The 21836-nt window shown below is 33.5% G+C and overlaps 1 long non-coding RNA gene across 2 annotated transcripts; it reads right to left on the bottom strand.

The window, feature by feature from the left end:
• Positions 1–8227: 8227 nt before the first annotated feature.
• On the bottom strand, positions 8228–21409 carry LOC105420421 (uncharacterized). 2 transcript variants are annotated; one of them, XR_002280468.2, is made up of 4 exons: positions 20998–21409; positions 17964–18765; positions 8939–9073; positions 8228–8848 (listed from the first exon to the last, which is right to left on the bottom strand). It is a non-coding gene; the product is annotated as an uncharacterized LOC105420421 (long non-coding RNA). The 2 variants fall into 2 exon arrangements; XR_966574.3 differs by lacking the exon at positions 20998–21409 and having other exon boundaries at positions 8939–9022; positions 17964–18253.
• Positions 21410–21836: the final 427 nt, after the last annotated feature.

Genomic DNA, 21836 nt, shown 5'->3' on the forward strand with positions numbered 1-21836 from the left:
CGCCCCTTCTCTCCAATAAATCAATTTCGAATTATAGACATTCTTATCTTGCTATTCATCCATCTCAACATCCTGTAATGCTCATCCTATGAATATGTTGTTTCTTGACCACCCAACATTCCGCCCCATAAAAAGCAAAGTTGGTCGCATTGCTATCATGTAAATTATAGACATTCTCCCCAATGTATCTATTTCGAATTATAGACATTCTTGTCTTGTCATTATCCATTTCAACATCCTCAACTCAGTGACGCTCATCCTATGGGTATGTTGTTTCTTGACCGCCCAACTTTCCCCCCCATAAAAAGGGAAGTTGGTTGCATTGCTGTCATGTAAATTTAGTTTCATTGGTATGTGGATTTGACATAAAACTCCATTTATATATCTTCACTTCACCGACTTAGCTCTAATTCTATGTGTGACACCTTCCTCATTTTCTCTATTTTTCTGGATTACTGACCCAAGATATCGAAAGTACACTATACAAAAAAAATTATAAATATCCCCAATCCAAGCATTCCCCACCCCCAATACTCTTCACTTTTGCATTCACCCCACGAGTAAGAAAATAGTTTTCTTAGGACGAAAATAACCAACTATGTATAAGGTAGTTTTTTTCTCTAAAAATTTTAAATTTGAAACTTTACTGAGAGTAATTAACTCAAATTTTTACTGAGAGAAATTATATCAAACAAGTTTTAGAAAGAGAAATATTCTCGATTTTTTCAGAAAGAAAAACTATCTCAAATTTTAAATAATCACAACTTTCAAGTTTTTAAGGACAAACTTTTTTAAAAGCCTTGAGGGATGGTGAAGGATGGGAAATAATGTGGCCTCGTACATAGTGCTATTTCGCTCTAAAAAGGCACTTTCTTGCTTGAGGCGGTAGATGCAAAAATAAATATATTGGAGTTAGTAGTGTAAAATAAATATATTGGACTTAGTAGTGTGGTTTGAAAAATATTGGGCAGAGGCATGCGTAGAAAACTATGGTCCAGAGATATCTATAATATTTCAATTTTTTTTTCCAAATTGTATTCTCTACGGGTTTGTAAAAAAAATTAATTAAGATTGAATGGAAACCGTGTAATTTTTTAAGGGTGAGATTTAGGTGTTAAAAAACTCAAAATTCAAAATTTTTCTTTCTATATAATCATCTAGTTATTTTCAGGTGGTTCCTAAAATTTCAAATCAGAAGAAATCAGCCAAGTTAAATCTTCCGATCGAGGGAGTAAAGGTACAATATGCTCCCAAAGAAGCACCGTATACACGCGCAATATCTTTTCCTCATATTTCCAAACAAGTTGGAACGTTTGTACAAGGGAAATTCCTGCCCCTTCAAAGTCCATCTTAAAGATGGATTTTAGAACCAAAATTTGAGGATTTATTAATTTCAATTACGCTGATGACCATGAATCTCGAATTTAATTTTTTTCAAAAATACAAACAATATTTTTCTCTTTTTCCACCATCCAAGTTTAACAAGGAAAAAGTTTGTAAAATGTAGAATTAAAGATGTTCTCAAAAATCTTTCGAAAAAATGTTATTTTAATATTGAAAAACCCTTTAATTGATCATCTCGACATCGAGATGTATGAATATGAAAAAAAAAAAAAAATTATATATATTTTGAATTCCAGAAGTAGTGCATCTTGTAACATATTATCTAGAACGTCTATTTTCACAATTTTCATATGTTTATAGATCTACTTGATTTTAACCATTTTTGGAGTTTAAAATTTTTTTATTAGATATGAAAAATAGATTTTCAGATAATTCAGAATTTTTTATACCAAAATTACATATTATGATAAAATTTGGAGGCGCCCTTAATTGGATTGTTCAAGAGGAGAGGTGTTTATAAGGTGTCAACCTTATAGTATTACACTATTGAAGTAAGATGAGCCTCAAAAACTATGCCGAAAATGTAGTTTTGGTGCTACAAATCCTTGCAATGATTTGAGAATCTATTGTTGCCCCCAAATATGAAAATCAAAGTTTTAGAAATGGTGACGCAGATCAATAAACACTTGAAAATATTGAAAATAGACAGTCAAGATAGTGTGTTAAAAGATGAACTATTTATAAGACTAGAAGTCCCCCTTTTTTTCATGTCTATGAATCTCGGGATCGAGATGATTGATTTGAGGGCTTTTCAGCATAGGAACAACCTTCACTAGTGGGTCTTTTAGGTGCACCTATACAATATAAGGTTGAAGCCTTATATAAATTTTTCCCTTGAACATTTAGTGGATGTCTCATGCAAAAGAGGACGCACAAAATTTGGTGTGTCGGCCAACCCACTAAAACCGGTCCTTGCAAAAGAGAGTATTGGAAATTTTGCAACAAAAGAGAGTAATCGAAAACATGATTACAACCAATTATATCTATGTGTCATATTATGCTCAATAGTGAGCACAATAGTTATCCCAAAGTGCTTTAGCAATACGATCTGGCAATTCATCGCCAACATTTTTATCAGCTTGAAGGTTTACATCGTTATGTTGAATATTTGTTCCTTCAACTGATCCACGTATAAGATCCCTATCATACTCCTCATGGAGCCAATCATCACCGCCTGTTATAGTTCGGATATGATTATGTAAAGTGCAAGCATCAATGACTATCTTAACTTGTGTTTCATTTGGACATGTTGTTGCCACTTTCAAGAGAATGAATCTTTTCTTTAACACACCAAATGAACTTTCAATAACATTTCGAAGAGATGAATGCCGAAGATTAAGAGCTCCTTTGCATTTTGTGAGGCTAAAATTCCCTGACCATATGCCTTCAAATGATACCTCACACCCCTAAATGGAGCTATGAAGTTTTGTGTGTTCGCATAACCCGCACCGACAAGATAATATTTATCCGAATGCATATAAATGACAAAATTTATAGCTATATATATTCTAAAAATAAGAATACTTTTGCAGGAAGTGGATGTGAACTATGACATTTATTAGCAACCTTGAAATGAAATTTAAATATTCCACCAAATATAAAAATTTTGAAGGTATCTGTTGAAAATAAGAAGAGATCAAGTCAAAGTTACTTGGTCAACAAGTTAGTTTGATGATAAGGCTCCTACTATTTACCTTTATCTCCAAGAGTTATACCATATTTATCTCTTGTAATTGTGTGATTGTTCTCTATATATAGAGGTACTTATTGATGTAAACATTCATCCAAAAATCAATGAAGATGTAACATGTTGGGGCTTTGGATCCGTGAACGTAACACTTCAGCCTAAACCACGTAAATGTTATATTCTCTTTTCTTCTCTCCCCATTCAATGCCTGTGAATGTATGCTCTCACAAATCTTGCATTTATGCTCTCACAAATCTTAACATGGTATCAGAACAGAAGTCTTGAGACCTATGTTAAAAAACCTCTACAATCGATTTATTATGGCTTGTGTATGGTGAGCGTGGATCTTTCTCGCTCTCTCAATAATCGTTTCTTTCCATAGCTATTATTTCCAAGGCAAAAGGAAATTTCACGGAAATAGATTGCAAACTAGGTTTGCACTAGACGTTATTTTTTGCTGCAAAGGTTCTACAGACTGATGAGCAAAAGGGGATCTTCACACAATGCAAATCTAAATATTCGCAAACTGTTTGCAAATTGCTCTCTTCTTGGAATGCAAAAGGTGACATTTTGTGCCACATCAATAACTTGATTAACTTGAAGGGGCACAACTTGATGTGGACTTGCCTCACCCATCATCCTAGTTGATGTGTTGGAAGCCCATTTAATTGATGTTCGAACTATTTGGAAAGGTTTTTGTGGTGATACCTTTAATACTCATAGGCCTATTGGGTATTTTTGGTTTCTAGGACTTCTTTTTCTAATCCTTTTTTGGTTCCATCCTGTTCAGACCCTCCATCTTCACCATGATCTTAGAGAGACATGCTCGTAGTTGTTAAGGTTATGGGAAGAACTGGATCAAGGGGTCAAGTCTCAGGTTCGATTGAAGTTTTTGGATGATCTGAATAGTTTCATCATGCGTAATGTGAAGGGGCCTGTCAAAGAAGATGACATATTCACCTCGCTCGAGTCTGAGAGAGAAGCCAGGAGGTGGCGTTGATCTCTCTCATCTTGTCGAGTTTTTTTGTTTGTGTTTTCTTTCATATCTACTCATGCTTCCAAAATTTTTTAATACAACTCTTTGGATTTTTCATTCGAAGCTATGGCGATTTGTGATGTCAGAGTGGGGTTGGGAAGATCTACTTTCCCATTGATAGCCTTTGGCCTATAATATGTGATTGTTAGGGTATAAATCTGGATTGCTTGGATCCTCTTAAATTACCAAATTTTGTTTAGATAATTGAGTCATTAATGTTATTTAAGTGGGAGTTGTTATATAACCCTAGCTTATGCAGCTTTCCATCAGCTTGGCACATCTGGATCATCCATTTCACTAAAACAGATTTTAGCGAAGTGTCCAACAATATAACCATTCCATTAGGAGGCGCATATCTTTTGACCTTTTCCATGGACTGTCTTTCCATGGTCTGTCACGGAACAGTTAACTTGCTGCCTTCTCTAAGTTCGTTCTATGTTAAAGAGTATCATATTTGAAAAAAACAAAACAATGTTAAATAGTATCATATTTGAAAAAAACAAATCAATGTTAAAGAGTATCATATTTGAAAAGAACAAAACAATGAAGAAGTGGAAAAGAAAATAAACATGAGTGGTATTTTTTTTTTAAGATGTGGGCTATTTGTCAAGCCCAATTTCATTGACATTTTTTGATATCATTGTACTCAAAAAACACAAAAAGTATTTTACATCTTGGGTGTTTCTTTTCATCTACACCCAACTTGAGGGGGAGAGTATAGGAGATATGGGGATGAGGTGAGTAGAGATGAACTCGACCATCTTTAATGTAACCGCTATTTGGACAAGAACATCAGTTCTTGCTGGTATTCGCACATTTCTTAGTTGTCACACGCGTTACATGCTCCTAACGCCATGTATTCAGTTGTCTCACGTTGCTCCTAACGCCATGTTGCAGAGGAATACGTCACACCATTGTTGTAGTGACACCATCATCGTAGTGACATCATCAGGGAAAGCACATTCATGATTAGCGGATTTTTCAAGTAAAAGCTTTCACCAATCTTCTGAATCTTCATTGTTCGTTGCCACTTTATGTATCACAAAGTCATCTTTGTTGTGCCTTTGTAGCAGTTCTAGTGGTCTTTAGACCAAGTTTGGTGATCATGTATTCAGGATAACATCTCTTCGCTCTTGCGACATCATCAGGGAAAGCACATTCATGATTAGCGGATTTTTCAAGTAGAAGTTTTCACCAATCTTCAAGATCTTCAGTGATCGTTGTCACTTTATTTGTCGCAAAGTCGTCGTTGTTGTGCCTTTGTAGCAGTTTTAATGGTCTTTAGACCAAGTTTGGTGATCATGTATTCAGGATAACATCTCTTCGATCTTGCAGACTATTCAAGCAAGCCAATGAGAGCAATAAATGTTTTTTTGGCAATTTTTTGGTTTCAAGACTTCGGATCTTGTTTCAGTTTGCCAAGTTGGACACTTCGTTTCAAATCTCTGTACAACAACTTGAGGGTGAGTGCTTAAGATAAGAAGAGGCAAGTCAAAGTTACTTGATCATCAAGTTAGTTTGGTGATAAAGCTCCTACTATTTACCTATATCCAAGAATCATACCATATTTATCTCAAATCTATATATAGAGATACTTATTGATGTAAACATTCATCCAAAACTCAGTGAAGATGTAGCCCATTGAGGCTTTGAATCTGTAGACGTAAAGCTTCGGCCTGAACTTTCTCTCCCCATTCAATATCTGTGTATATAGGCTCTCACAAATCTTAACAGTAAAGAAAATAACCATAACCTCTAAGAACCTTAAAACCAGATTTTACAGCAACTTTTATCATAAAAGAATCCGATGATGATCCCTCCCACCCAGTAAGTACATATACAAGCCAAGATCAAAAGAACAATCTGTCATTACATTTTGTGATAAAAAGTCTTTCCTATTCCAATGTGGAGCTTGCTCTTCAACACCAATACTCACATGAATATGGGTACCCTAATGCAATTATTCAAAAAGTAAAGCAAGAAAACTTCAATTAAAATCTATCATCAATTTCCCAAAATTTTCGAAAGATACATAAATTTAAAATAAATACCTTGAAAAAAAGATAATACATGTTTTTTTGTGAATTTCTGAAAGTGTGCTACTTGAAGGTAGATGAACATAATAAAATGTAATTTACATATTGTATTGAAAACTCTCTCAAAATGGCGGCTAACGGTTTCACTTGAGTGTTGTAACCGATCTTGGATTGTGCGATTGCATGAACTCTTCCCCAATACGTATAAGATTGCATGAGCTCTTCCCATTATGTATAAGAACATTGCCAACTGCTCTTCAACCTTACACCTCGAGTATCATTCAGAAAATGTCTACTTCGAAGAATCTCCCAAAAATTTTGAAATACATTTAACTCCATACGACAAACTTGAAGGCATCATTCCCTATGACCCTAAGTATTTCTTTTATGTATGTATAGCCAGAGAAAGATGAATTACGAAGAGGAATCTTGTTTACATAAATATCATTATAATTGCAAAGCACAAGTGCTAAAACTAACTGTCGCTTACGTCGTTGCTTCTCATCTCGTTTAGCCAATTCAAGCTCAATCATGTTTCTTTGTTGATTATGCTTCTTTTCATTGTATAGAATAATGAAAGATATTCTAACGAAATTGAAAAACATTATGTGAACAAATGCATTATTTAAGGAATATATCTAACTCAAACATCTACTGCAAAATTTAGTCCATGTGCATTAGAATCTGACCAAAAAGAATGTATTAGAACTGCATATAAGTTTGCACTCAACTTCTTAAGTTCGTTTCCTATAAGACTTCATAAATAGAAGAATTCATTGAGAATAAAACATGGAAATGAATATAAGGTACAAACTAAAAACGATGTAAGATGAATTACGAAGAGGAATCTTGTTTACATAAATATCATTATAATTGCAAAGAGCAAGTGCAAGAATCAACTGCCGCTTACGTTGTTGCTTCTCATATTGTTTAGCCAAATTCATCTCAATCATGTTTCTTTGTTGATTATGCTTCCCTTCATTGTATAGAATAAATAAAAGATATTCTAATGAAATTGAAAAAAAATATGTGAACAAATGCATTATTTAAGAAATATATCTAACTCAAACATCTACTGCAAAATTTAGTCCATGTGCATTAGAATCTGACCAACAAGATTGTATTAGAACTGCATATGAGTTTGCACACTCAACTTCTTAACCTAAGTTTGTTTCCTATAAGACTGCATAAATAGGAGAATTCATTGAGAATAAAACATGGAAATGAATACAACAAGGTACAAACTAAAAACCAATTGCCCAACCAGAAAAGCTAAAGACCATAATACTGTCACTAGTGTAGTCAAAGACAATATGATGCTCCATAAAATGGAACTAAAAAACCTTCCAATAGAACTAATAGAAGAATGCACCGCAACCACAAAAAAAGAAACCCAATTTAAGAGCAAACCAAAAGGACATTATGGAGAGAAACAAGGACATCACCTCATTGCAAGCCAAAGACAAATAGTACTAACAATAGTAATGTGAAAATGGATTCTGAAGAGACCCCAATAATGAAGAACAAAAGAGTCCAAAGATCCAATGATCAAATGGGTTTCAATGAAATCACATATTTTAACTTCCATTGCATTTTAAGGCCACCATAAAGTCCTCATATATCATCATTAGTGGTGCCAAAAAACCAGAAAACTTTTACTAAACAGTACACAGTATATATATTACATTTCATTGAATGGAGCAAGTAGGTGCCAGAAAACCAACCAAATGATCCAGAACAAAAACCAAGATTGATTTAGTGTAGACTAAGAAACTAAATTTCTCACTCTATAATGAGCTTACAATGCCAAATTCTGATGACCCACCACTATTAATACTCACCATTGGCTTCTTTCTCACTCTAAAACCAGGTTGTCGGATTTGTATGTCATTAATTTAACAGAACTCATTTTAAAAACAGAAAAAAGCATTCTATATTAAATATTGTTACAAAAATGCAATATAAAACAAGCATCTTCTAACCTTCACCAAAGCTCATTCCATCATCAGAGTTGAAAATCATGTGAACTCTATTACCAGCATGATCTAAAAATGACAAAATATGTAAATTTAAAAATCAGCAAACATTTTATTCATGTTACTAAACAAATTCAGGTCCAAAAGTCATAGATAGATTAGGAAGTTCTTTAAGTAACTAATTAACAGTCCCCACACAAAAAAAAAAATTAAAAATACAAAATGGATGTCTACTCTACTATGTGACATTTAGAACGCAGCCAATCCAAACAAAGTTCTCCTTCGAGAGTCATAAATGCGATGGCCACCTTTTCATTAGCAAGTAAATCTATTGCTTGCACACGCTCACTTTGACTTGAGCCTTCCAACTGCTGCAATTCTATCAAGCACTATTATATGAAAACTCTTCATTTTCTGTAGCCTTTTGTACTATTTAAGAGGTTGACATGTTTGCCCTGACTAAATTTTCAACAGCTACTGCTAATCTACTTGCAGGGCTAGACATGTGGAATTAATTTTACAAGAGCATGACATTTGTTCCTTTCAAGGGGGTCCATAGGCATATCATCTGAAAAGCTCAAATCATTCTCATTTGCATTATAGTGTGGGTCTGATTGTGGACTTTGCTCAATTTTAGGTTCACTTATGTCATCTTCTATTGACTCTTGACGAACAGTCGATAATTGCCTTTTCCCTGTGGCATGTTTACCTATAGGCATAAAATGTCATATTCTAATGAGAATTGTATTGCAATATAATAAAATTAAATAAATATTATTAATACAATGGAAAGCCTTACCTTCTACTAGTATGGTAAGTTAAAAGCAAGTTGATCATAAAGGGGAAAGCTCGCCTTTCTAAATGGTTTTGCTTCAGGATGGCCCTGTTTGCTTAGATATGTGAGCTTTCCAAAGTATCTTGCATAGATAAATTCCTACTACAACCAAAGAAAAATAAAGAATTTCAAATGAACACTAAAAACTTAATTGCAGATATCGATCCTGCACACCATTTGAAGCAGTTACAACATGTGCATGGTCATCCCAACCGAAACCACTTTGGTTAATAAGTTTCTTCGCAATAAAATATTGTTTCTTAAATGTAGCAGTTTTTAATTGTTGTACGGTGTTTTGAACATCAAAGTTGTTATTAAATGCATCCAAGACAAACCTCCAATCCTCTTTCTTCCATCTAATATCAGACCGCTTTCCAGCAAAATATAATTTTTTCAATTATTCAACCATAAATTCATCACGAGTTGCACTTCAATTTGCCTTGGTTAGATCTTGAGAGGTAGGGCGTTGCTCTGACATCTCTAGACTCAATGATACCCTCTAACACATGTCAAATGATTACACAATCTTGACTCTATATAAAATGGACGCTATAGAAGTTCACATAAATCATAGTTCACATTCAGGAGCATCACACGCAAACTAGATTTTGTGCAGCTATCTCATATTATACACTTACACCTTCATGATAAAAAAGTTGTGAACAAATGTATGGGTCAATGCAACTATTTATGAGTTCAGAATATTGTCATACAACATTGCTAGAAATTCAACATCAAATGTACATTAATGTATGTTGAAGTACAATATATGAAGGGTAAAATGGTTGATGTAATCAACAGTAATTCGCCTAAAAGTTTCTCTCAAAAAATTAATCAAACCCTTCGAATACATCACAATTTCCCATACAAAGAAAAAAGGACAGAGCATAAAACATGCTCACAAACTAATAAGTGATAAGTTGGTTTTTCTTAGAGAGAGAGATTAAATCAATTGGTTTTTCTTCGAGAGATTTAAATCAGTTGATTTTTCTTTTATATATAAAAAAAAAAAAAAATCAAGTAGCCATAGTACCAAATGAATTAGATATATCCATGTAGGTAGAAATTAAGGTTTAGGAAAACTTATCACTTCACCAAAGCAGATTTCACAGAATTTTTAATGACGAAGATTGTGCCTATTTTTGCTTGATGGTCAATCACCGATTTCACACTCAGAGTGTATAGCAGCAAGGTTTGGTCTAAAATGAGATTTTGTAAGAGTGTTCTTGCCACCCCAATGAATAGTTATGGTTGTACCACTGCCTGTGTTGAGATGAATCGTAAGCCATCATTTTGTATAAATCCCCATTTATTTATCAAAAAATCAACAATCTATATTGGTTTCAATCTTAGAGGTAAAGTCCCCAATATCATATAAAGCTTATTTCTATAGAGTACCTTGATGGGCAAAAGACGTGAGACGTCCTTTACCAACCTTCCTCTGCAAATGTTTTGAGGTTGTAAAACATCATTTCCAAACCTACCTTTGAAAACCTTTTGAGCAATTTGATGAGAGAACGAAATAGTTGTGAGACTTGGGAGCGGGAGAGAGGCTTTTGTAAGTGCGACTCAAAGAGGGAAGGCGACAAGGGAAGCTAAAAAAATCTATCTCAATTTTTTCTTTTTTTGAAATTAAAAAATATTCTAATTTTGGGTACATCCAAACTAGGCAATAACCAGGCCGAACTAGGCAATAACCAGGCCGGAACTAAGGAGAATAAACAAGAAGTATGAAATCACACTAGAATGAAAAAAAAAAAGACCACCTCATATCCTTTCTACCATAAATTATAGCGTGAATAAAAAAGAGTATAAGGGGATCCATATGTAGAAAATTCAAAATCAGAGGTTTTATAATTTCCCTAATAACAAACAGGAAGAGTAAGGAAAAACAAATTCAAGATAAATATCAAATGGAAATATGACTTGAGATTAGTAACTAGATCCGACTTAAAATCCACCCGTGGCAAGATCAGATTTCAAATAAGAAAAAGAGCAGACAAAAAATAAATAGGACAGAAGAACAGAAAAGGAGAAGAGGACTTACAAGATGGTCAGTCTAGCTCAAGAACACCGCCAAAGAGACTCAAAACACCCTCCTAATCCAAAATCAGAGTGCGTCTAAAGAATTTATTGTACTTAAAACCCAATGATTTAATTTGTATCTCTAATCCGAATACGAATTGGAATCACAAATGCAAATGAGAATCAATCAACCCTGAACCGGTTTTGGGATGGAATGGGTTTTCGTTACGATCCCCTCAAACCCCCGCTTTATTGAGAGAGAGATCCATTACAATCCATATCTCTCGACATCTTTAACAATATCTCTTCTCAATTTTCTATCTATAGGTCTTTCTATATACTCGATGATCTCCCACCTTAATTCTTAATCTTGATATGGGATGAAAATATTCTAAAATGCCAATTTGTTATCCTACTATTTCTATCATATCCTGAAGATCAATATTGAGGACATGGGAAAAACCTTCTCCAGACTCACCCTTAATTATCTCCATATCTCCCTCTATATTTTTCTCTCCTTATACTTTTAGCTCAAATATTTTTTTTGATTTATATTTATCTTCGGCATGTTATAACATTTCTTTATTTTACATAAAATTGCTGGCTGGCTTGTAACCAGAAAATTTGTGACATCCTTGCAAATATTAAACATTTCACCAAGCAAAAGTGCTCCGCATGTATTCTAGAATTTTTTATTTTACTATATTTTTATTTAGGTGTTAAAGTTCTCAATTTTTTTTATAATTTATTTTCATAATCATTTTTAGGTGGGACTTTGTTCGTCATTAACAAAGCCAATTCTGCAAATTCCAATGGTAGAGATGGGGTAAACTGGGTCGGCAAAGATGAAAAAACTAACCCCACCATTCATTTATATTAACGTATAAAACTTATAACATTTGTAGTTATATTGATTTCAGTGTACTAGATTTGCACAATTTATGATTATGGGTGTTTATGAATTCTATTTCTTATTTATATAATATATATATATATATATATATATATATATATAATATTTTAATAACATCACCAGATTCAGTTTTCAAAAAACCAGACCGCCCTGTGCCTAGGCAGTCCAGAAGGCCTGGGCACGTCGCCCAAGCCTAGCGGACAAATTGGGGAACCGCCTAGGAGGGCGCACAGCGCCCAACAATGGGGGGCCACGACCCAGCGCCCAGCCCTACTGCGCCTAGGGCAAGCCTAGGCAGACAAACTGCGCGGCAGTCCCTAGGCGCCCGTGCAGTACGAACCCACCTAAGCGGGTGCACATCGCCCAACCTTGGGCGAAATGTTTTTTAGTTGTATTGATTTTTTAAAAAATATAAAGGGTTTGAAGGATGAGTTTTATGTTCATTTCAAACCTAAATCACAAAGAGAGAAAGAAATCTCAAGAAAAACTAAATTTTATAAGTTTCATTGGATCGAATGCTTCTCAAAGTTACGGAAAACGGATCCAAACATCACCCAGGTAGGTTTGATTTAGTTTTAGAGTTTTATAATCCTATTCGATGGTGTTTTTTATTATTTTAGCACCCGAAAAAATCTCAAAGGCAGGAGTTTGGAGTTCGAGCAATCAAAGTAAGTGCAAAAATTTATTTTTTAGAATGCTTGTTTTATTTTGAGATGTCTTCTTCATGATTTAGTCGAAGTAAAGATCCAGGTTGAAAATATAGACGTAACCCGAATCCAAATTACAAAAATTGCATTAGATGCAATTTTTGTGAAAAGATACGAAAGGGAAAATAAATAGGTCCAGTATTAAGGGCGGTGTTGCCCATTGTAAAAATGTTCCTGAAGCTATCAAAAAAGAGATTAAACAATATATTGAGTTTAGTAAAACAAAAACAAAAACAAAATCCTTGTCATTGGAATAGATCTATTTCTGCTACTTCTAAAACAAGTGATCAGGTTTGGAAGTATGGTTATAATCCAAAACCAAACAATAACAATTGTATAAGGTGTAATTTTTATGAAAAAGATACAAGTAGGGGTATTAACCGATTCAAGAAACACCTTGCTGGTATTAAAAGGAATGTTGCTTCTTGTAAAAAGGTTCCTAAAGCTATTCAGGATAAGATTAGACAACTTCTAATTTTAAAAGAACCAGAAAATGACGAAAATGAGCCTTGTTCTATAGAAATATCTTCTCTAGGTTCTTCTAGAAGTGGTGATTCAAGTTGAAAATATGGTTATAACTAGAATCCGAATGACAAAAATCCTATTAAATATAATTATTGTGGAAATGATACTAATACGGGGCATTTACCGGTTTAAAAAATACCTTGCCGATATTAAGAGGGATGTTGCCCCGTTTAAAAATGTTTTTGAAGCTACCAGGGAGGAAATTATACAATATTTGAGTTCAAAGAAGTACAAAAAGATAGAAAAAGGTAGAACAGCCAAGACTCCTAAGGCATCATCTGCACATACTAGTAAGAGGGAGGTAGAAGAAGAGGAGGAAGAGGCAGATTCAAAAAAAATAGAGAAGGACGAGAGTTATATTAAAAAGGGAAATGACTTTGATGATGATGGCCTCGATTCCAATGCATATGATGAAACTGACCCTATTTCTTTTGATGATGATAACTAAAGACTCTTGGTATTGAGTGTTGACTGTTGACTGTTGTGTTAAGCGTTGATTATTGTGTCCAAGACTATATATTTTATGAATTTCTGTATATTTTTTTTTTCTTATTTTTAGTTTCAACTTTCTAGTTTCTAGTTCTACAATCTAACTTTTGTATGTAGAGTCTACAATGTATCAGACTATCAGTGTATGCTTGTATGGTTTTACTGTTTTACCATTGTATGAAAAATATGGATTATGGTCTTATGGATTATCAAAATTCTCTTCTCGACTTTTATCTTTTTTTTTTAATCTGGGAATATGGTCTTATAAATACATACATATAAATTTTCACATTCAAGAGAAGTAACATTCCTAGTTACAAAATTACCAAAAACAGAAAAAGAGATCTGTGATAACGGTTGCCATTGAGAACCCTAGTCAAATGCATGTGCTTTTTGCACGTGTGTTAAATGCATTAAGCATAAAAAGGTTTTATGAAGTTAATTCCAATTTAAAACAAAAGAATAAATGAATATAGATAGAGTACAATGATCAATAAATTAGATGAGCTCGCAAATTATTCCAAAAACAAATCTCCCTAAAGTCAAAAATTGGAAAAATTGGATACAAACAAGGTTTTGATGCCTTTATTACATAATGGGTCACATTTATTTTTGCAAACATTATACAAAGAGCCCACTCTGCGGCCCTTTTTTTAATCCAGAATCACCACCCATCCCACTTTTCTCCGGTTTTTTAATTTGGCCTCACGAATTAGCTGGAATTTACGAAGAGAGATATGCTTGAAAGGCTTTTATAGCACAAAAATAAAAAATAAAACTTGTCACAATAGAAGTATATTATTCCAAAGTATTGTCATATTAAAAGCACGTGATTTCAAATCAAGATTCAAAAGCATGCAAAAGATTTGGTAAGTTTATATGCCCTATTCAATTATAAATTTAAACTATATACCAGTGGGATTGTTATTATCCAACAAAAAATGTAGGTGTAAAGAATAAAAACATTGATCAAAATTAACAATGTTTTAAAAAACGGTTCGCCTGGACCATAGAGGGAGCCAGGACCAAAAATCCACCCGCCTAGACTCAGGAGGCCCTACACAGGCGGATGTACCTGAACGGGCGCCCAGGCGGGCTAGGCGGGCGCGTAGGAGGGCTAGGCCTGGGCCAAAAATCTGCCCGCCAGGGTCTACGAGCAAATGTACCTAGGCGGGCACCTAAGGGGGCTACGCAGGCGCCCAGGCTGATGTACCTGGGCAAGAGCCCAAGCAGGCCAGGCGGGCACCCAAGCAGGCCAGGCGGGCGCCCAAGCGGGCCTGACGGGCGCCCAAGCGGGTTAGGCATTTTTCGTTTTTTTTTTAATTGTGGGACGCCCGAGGTTCTGAATGCCCGCCTAGGCGTTGGGCGCCAGGCAGGCCACCTAAGCGTTTTTTGAACCCTGACAATTAGTGGTCTCCACGTTATTTTTGAGGTGGACGAACAACCCCACTGATCCAGGTTTTAAAACAATGGCTAGTCCTATTCATGCCACCATGAAACTCATGATCTATTGCCATTTTATCCATCTGATAACATGTGCAACCTGCAAATGTATTATATAACAAAACCAAAAAATACCAAGTATTCTTTTATACTATATAATTACACTTAAACTATTATATACTATATTTAACTTGTGAGATTGTAACTACATGAAGACTGTGAGAAAGAGAGAGAGTACCCTTTCAAGAGAATTCAAATCAACTTCTAACTTCTGCAAGGTTTGGATAGACAAAGAAGGAATTATGTAAAGAATTAACTCCAATGTAGCCGATTTTGGATTATTTTTTTTTAAGTAAAAGCTTGAGAGAACAGCCTATATAAGATTTTAAGAGAGGCACAAACCTTATTTATAAGCATCCCCTCTTTACTTATCGTTGTTAAAATTACTTTAATATGTATTAAAAAATAAAAAAACGCCATTTCTATTTTTGAAAAACGGAAAATTCCAGTTCCATGATAATCCTCCTAGTTGAGATTAGCAAATATTAAAGTTTTGCAAAATCCATCCTTAAGATGAATTTCAGAGGGGGACACACATAAATCGATAAGTCAATTGCCTCACCGAATAATTTTTCTAATTATATTATTATAGAATTTGTAGTAAACTATTATGATTATTATTGTATAACTTATAATTACAAATCATCTAGTCATATTTTTCTTTAACATCTTTTAGAAGAAAAAAAAATGCCGTGCGTAGTCCTCATATCACATCAATCAGTAATAACCCCTCCAAAGAGTGTCCGAACATGAATCGCTCTAGGCTGACTGATACCCTCTTAACACTCGTCAAATTATTACACAATCTTGCCTATATGTAAAATGGACGCTATAGAAGTTCACCTGTTTCACAGTTCACATACATAAGCATCACACACAAACTAGATTGTGTAGCTATCTCATATTATACACTTACACCTTCATGATAAAAAGGTTGTGAACAAATGTATAGGTCGATGCAACTATTTATCAGTTCTTATCATACAACATTGCTAAGAAATTCAACATCAAATGTACATTAATGAATGTTGAAGTACAAAAAATAAGGGGGAAACTGGTTGGTGTAATCAGCTATGATTAGCCTAAAAGTTTCTCTCAAAAATTAATCAAACACTTCTAATACATCATAATTTCCCATACAAAGAAAAAAAATCAAACGCTTCTAATACATCATAATTTCCCATACAAAGAAAGAAACACAGAACATAAAACATGCTCACAAATTAATAAGTGATAAGTTGGTTTTCCTTTAAGAGAGATTTAAATCAATTGGATTTTCTTAGAGAGAGAGTTAAATCAATTGGTTTTTCATACATAAATATATAAGAAATCCAGCAACCATAGTACCAAATGAATGAGACATATCCATGGAGATAGAAAATAAGGTTTAGGAAAACTTACCACTTCACCAAGCCTATTTTTGCTTGATGGTCGATCACTTATTTCACAGTCAGAGTATGTAGCATAAAAGTTTGGTCGGTTTGGTCTAAAATGAGAATTTTTAAGAGTGTTCTTGCCAGTCAGAGTAGCAGCAGCCAGAATTGGTCTAAAATGAGAATTTTTAAGAGTATTCTTGCAAGTCAGAGTATGTAGCAGCAAGTATTGGTCTAAAATGAGAATTTGTAAGAATGTTCTTGCCACCCACAATGAATAGTGATGGCTGTATTGAGATGAATCATAAGCCGTCACTTTGTATAAATCCCCATTTATTTCTCCAAAAATCACCAATCTATATTGGTTTTCAATCTTAGAGGTAAAGTCCCCAATATCATTTAAAGCTTATTTGTATAGAGAGTACCTTGATGGACAAAAGAGGTGAGAAGTACTCTACAAACCTTCCTCATGGTTTGAGGTTGTAAACAACATTTACAAACCTACCTCGAAAACCTCTTTTACAAAACCTTCCTCTGCGAATGTTTTGAGGTTGTAAAACAACATTTACAAACCTACCTCTGAAAACCTTTTGAGCGATTTGGCGATAACCAGGCCGGAACTAAAGAAAATAAACAAGAAGTATGAAATCATTGTAGTAGAATGGAAAAAAAAAAAAAAACACAACCTTATATGCTTTCTGCCATAAATTATAGCATGAATAAAAAAAAGGATAACAGAATCCACACGTAGAAAATTCAAAATAAGAGGTTTTATAATTTCCCTAATAACAAAGAGGAAGAGCAAAGAAAAAAAATTCAAGATAAATATCAAATAACTGGAGTTGAGATTAGTAACCAGATCTGACTTAAAATCCACCCGTGGCAAGATCAGATTTCGAATAAGAAAAAGAGCAGACAAAAAGAATAAATACGAGAGAAGAAGAGAAAATGAGAAGGACATACAAGATGGTCAGTCTAGCTCAAGAAAACCGCCAAAGAGACTCAAGCACCCACCTAATCCAAAATTAGAGTGCGTTTAAAGAATTTATTGTACTTAAAACACAGAATTTATTGTTACTTAAAACCCACCAACAATTTGATCTATGTCTGATTTGATCTGTGTGTCTGATCCGAACACGAATGGGAATCACGAATAAAAATAGGAATCAATTAGCACTGAACCGGTTTTGGGATGGGATGGAATGGGAATGGGTTTCCGTTTAGATCCCCTGAAACCCCTGCTTATTGAGAGAGATCTATTACCATCCATATCTCGAGAGATCTATTACAATCCATATTGAGAGAGAGATCTATTACAATCCATATCTCGAGAGATCTATTACCATCTATATCTCTATTCATAGCCTTTCGTTTCATATTGTTTCACAAAATGTTTCATATTGTTTCATAAAAAAGCCAATGTCAGCCAATTGGAGATGGGAGAGATCTGTTACCATCCATATCTCTATGCATAGCCTTTTGTTTCATAAAAAAGCCAATGTCAGCAAATTGGAGATGGGAGATGAGGTAAACAGATTGGCAAAAATGAGAAAAAGAATCTTTATATTAAGGTAGGTAAAACTTATTGCATTTGTAGTTATATTGATTTTGGTGAAATATTAATCTTTCAGTCAAATAAATTGTGATTGTGATTTCAGTGTGTCTCAATTTATGATTATGGATATTTATGAATTCTATTTCTTTATATATAATATTTTAATAACATGACCGGATTAACCAGTTCCTAAGTCATCCTATTTGGATGGGAAACAGGTTAATCCAGTCATGTTATTAAAATATTATATATTTTTATATACATAAAAAGAAAAAATAGAATTCATAAACACCCATAATCATAAATTGCGAAAATCTATTAAGCGGGAATCACAATCACAATTTATTTCACTAAAACCCATAATCATGGGTAAATCTATCACGCTGGAATCACAATCACAATTTATTTCACTAAAACCCATAATCATGGGTAAATCTATCACGCTGGAATCACAATCACAATCACAATTTATTTCACCAAAAGAGTAATATTTCACCAAATCAATATTGTTATAAATCTATTTCACCAAAATCAATATTGTTATAAATCAATATTGTTATAAATGCTATAAGTTTTACAATGGTGGTTCGTTTTTCATCTTTGCCGAACCAATTCTTTTTTCATCTTTGCCGAACCAGTTTACCCATCGCCCTCTTTATATAGCTGTCCATGTCCATATGCCCTCTGTTGTATTACAACACCTACAAAAATAAACCCCAATTTCACATAAAATTTCACAATAAACTCCAATTTCACATAAAATTTCACGTCTAATGATACCAATTTGGTACGACGATTTCAAAATTCACAAATGATACCAATTGGTATGATGATTTCAAGTTAGTAAATGAGACACTTACAGGAAAAACGGTAAGCAATAATACATCTCAAAAATAGAATTAAAAAAAAATCATAATCACTATTGCTGCGCGAAAACTGTAAGAAATAATACATCTCAAAAATAGAATTAAAAAAAAATCATAATCACTATTGCTGCACGAAAACTGTAAGAAATAATACATCTCAAAAATAGAATTAAAAAAAATAGAATTAAAAAAAATCATGATCATGCTGCATATTGAAAATAATTGAAAATAAGCCTACAAAAACTTGAAACCCCTATTTGACCATAATCTGGTCAAGATAATCTTTTTCAGAGAATTATTCCAAAAAGTCAGATAGTTTTCCCAATAAATCTGAAAATCAGATTCAAGATTTCATTTATAAGAAATAAAACATTTTTAATGTTTTCATCCAAATTCTCATAGTGACCTTTTGTCTTAAAAATATTAAGACTAAATAGTAATTAGCTATTCATGATTTTAAAGAGAAAATAAGCTATACTCCATGTATTTTTCGATAAAAGATAAAAGAGAAAGAAAGAAGAATGCTATACTCCATTAATTTTACCTTTCTTTGTTTGAAGCTTATTTACCAGAAAAAATATATATATATATATATTCACATTATCATTTACAGGAAAAAAGAGAAAAGGATAATAGATAAATTTCCTGAAATTAAGCAAATAATTCAACAAAATCAACATATAAATTATTTCTTGAATGAAATCTTATGAAAAGGAAAACTAACAAATATCACTTGGTCAATATAGAAGATCTACACAAATTATTTAAAATTCAATAAAAGCTTTTCAGCTTGAATAAATATCATTCAAATCTACCTATATTTGATCATTACTAGGAAGAAATGTATGAAATCTTAGAAAAACAGAGGTCAATTCCCAATCCTTGAGAAATAGTTCAAGCACGAGATCTTAAGAAATAGCTAAAGTCCATAAAAGCAAGATCAAAACAAGACAAAGAACATGAAATTCTTCCATTTTCACAAGCATCCACAGTCATCGATGAATGAATTTGCAAACACAGAACACACAATATAGTAACAAAATAGTAAATATTCAAGAAAAAAATAAAAAACAAGCTCATCTCTTCAAAATTACAAGAAGCAACATAAAGCAATCATAAAAGAGATAAATATGAATAAAAAATTCATGAAATCTTTTAGATAATCATGAAAAAAATCAGGAAGGTAAAAATTCATGGTAATTCCATAAAAACCATATCTATGTGATCATGATACTTTTAATACAGTTTTTTTAATATAGTTTCAATGATGACGATACAGTTTTTTTAATATAGTTTCAATGATGGAGAAAAAATAGAAAAAAAAAATGGAAAAGAAAGAAACCCTAAGAATTTTCACCAAAAAGAAATCAGAGACATGTATAACAGTTAAAGAATAACCTACTCACCAGTATCCGAACCAAGGGTTCTTAGATCTCTGAAGTGGAGCTTTAATGGCCGATTCTAGGCAGCAAAGGCTGCGATGAATTTAGGGTTTCACTGAAGGGGAAATTAGGGATTGTTTTAAAAAGGGGCAAAAAAAACATTAGGGTTTGCTGTGAGGTGTGAGCGATGGGGTGACCTTGTGGCCACCACTTGCAGTGTCCGCAAATGCGACCGACGGCTAAGAATATCCAATGAATTTGCAGAGACAGAACACAATATAGTAATAAAATAGTAAATATTCAAGAAAAATATAAAAAACAAGCTCATCTCTTCAAAATTACAAGAAACAAGATAAAGCAATAACAAAATTACAAGAAACAAGATAAAGCAATCACAAAAGAGATAAATATGAAAAAAAAATTCATGAAATCCTTTAGATAATCATGAAAAAACCAGGAAGGTAAAAATTCATGGTAATTCCATAAAAACTATATCTATGCTATCATGATACTTTTAATACAGTTTTTTAATAAAGTTTCAATGATGGAGATACAGTTCTTTTAATACAGTTTCAAATGATGGAGAAAAAATAGAAAAAAAAAAAGGAAAATAAATAAACCCTAAGAATTTTCACCAAAAAAGAAATCAGAGACATGTATAACAGTTAAAGAATAGTCAACTCACCAGTATCCGAACCAAGGGATCTTAGATCTCTGAAGTGGAGCTTCAATGGCCGATTCTAGGCAGAAAAGGTTGCGATGAATTTAGGGTTTCAGTGAAGGGAGAAATTAGGGTTTGTTTTAAAAAGGGGCAAAAAAATATTAGGGTTTGCTGTGAGGTGTGAGCGATGGGTGACTTTGTGGCTACCACTTGCAGTGTGCGCGAATGCCACCCACGGCCACACCACTCGCAGTGTGCGCGAATGGCTAAGAATATCCAGTCTTGAAATGAAATGTACTAAACCAATATGGTTGATGAGAGAATTATATCCTAGATAGTACCCATTTAAGATACAATCCGAATTTAATAATACCAAATAAATATGCTACAAACCAAAACTGATACCATTTCATATTTAGAACTTTTAACATTGAATAATAATAATGGACAAAACTACGACTTATCTACCCCATTAGATATCTACTTTGTTTATGATAGAATATATAAATTAAGGATATATGGATTGATATATTTGGGAAAAATTAAAAAAAAAAAAAAAACACTGATATACATTTTGTATGCAACTTACACCCTCCAAACTTGTTTTTCACTTTTTTTCCCCACAACAACCTTTCGCAAAAACCCCAAGATAAAAAGATGTTATTTTTTGAATGAAAATGCCTTTCCCGCGCAAAAAAAATCAATTCATGCTAACTATTAGTCCCAAGTAGCGTATTATTGGAGCATAGTATACAACTGTCGAAGCGAATTGTCTATAACATACTGCCAAAGCGCGTATGTATCGAACGCCGGAGCGCTTTGTAAGAATTGTCGGATCACCGTACGCACTGCCGGTGCGTGTT

Source organism: Amborella trichopoda, chromosome 2 (genome assembly GCF_054954075.1).
Source record: "Amborella trichopoda isolate Santa Cruz 75 chromosome 2, AtrichopodaSantaCruz75HAP2 v2.0, whole genome shotgun sequence".
Lineage (NCBI taxonomy): Eukaryota > Viridiplantae > Streptophyta > Magnoliopsida > Amborellales > Amborellaceae > Amborella > Amborella trichopoda.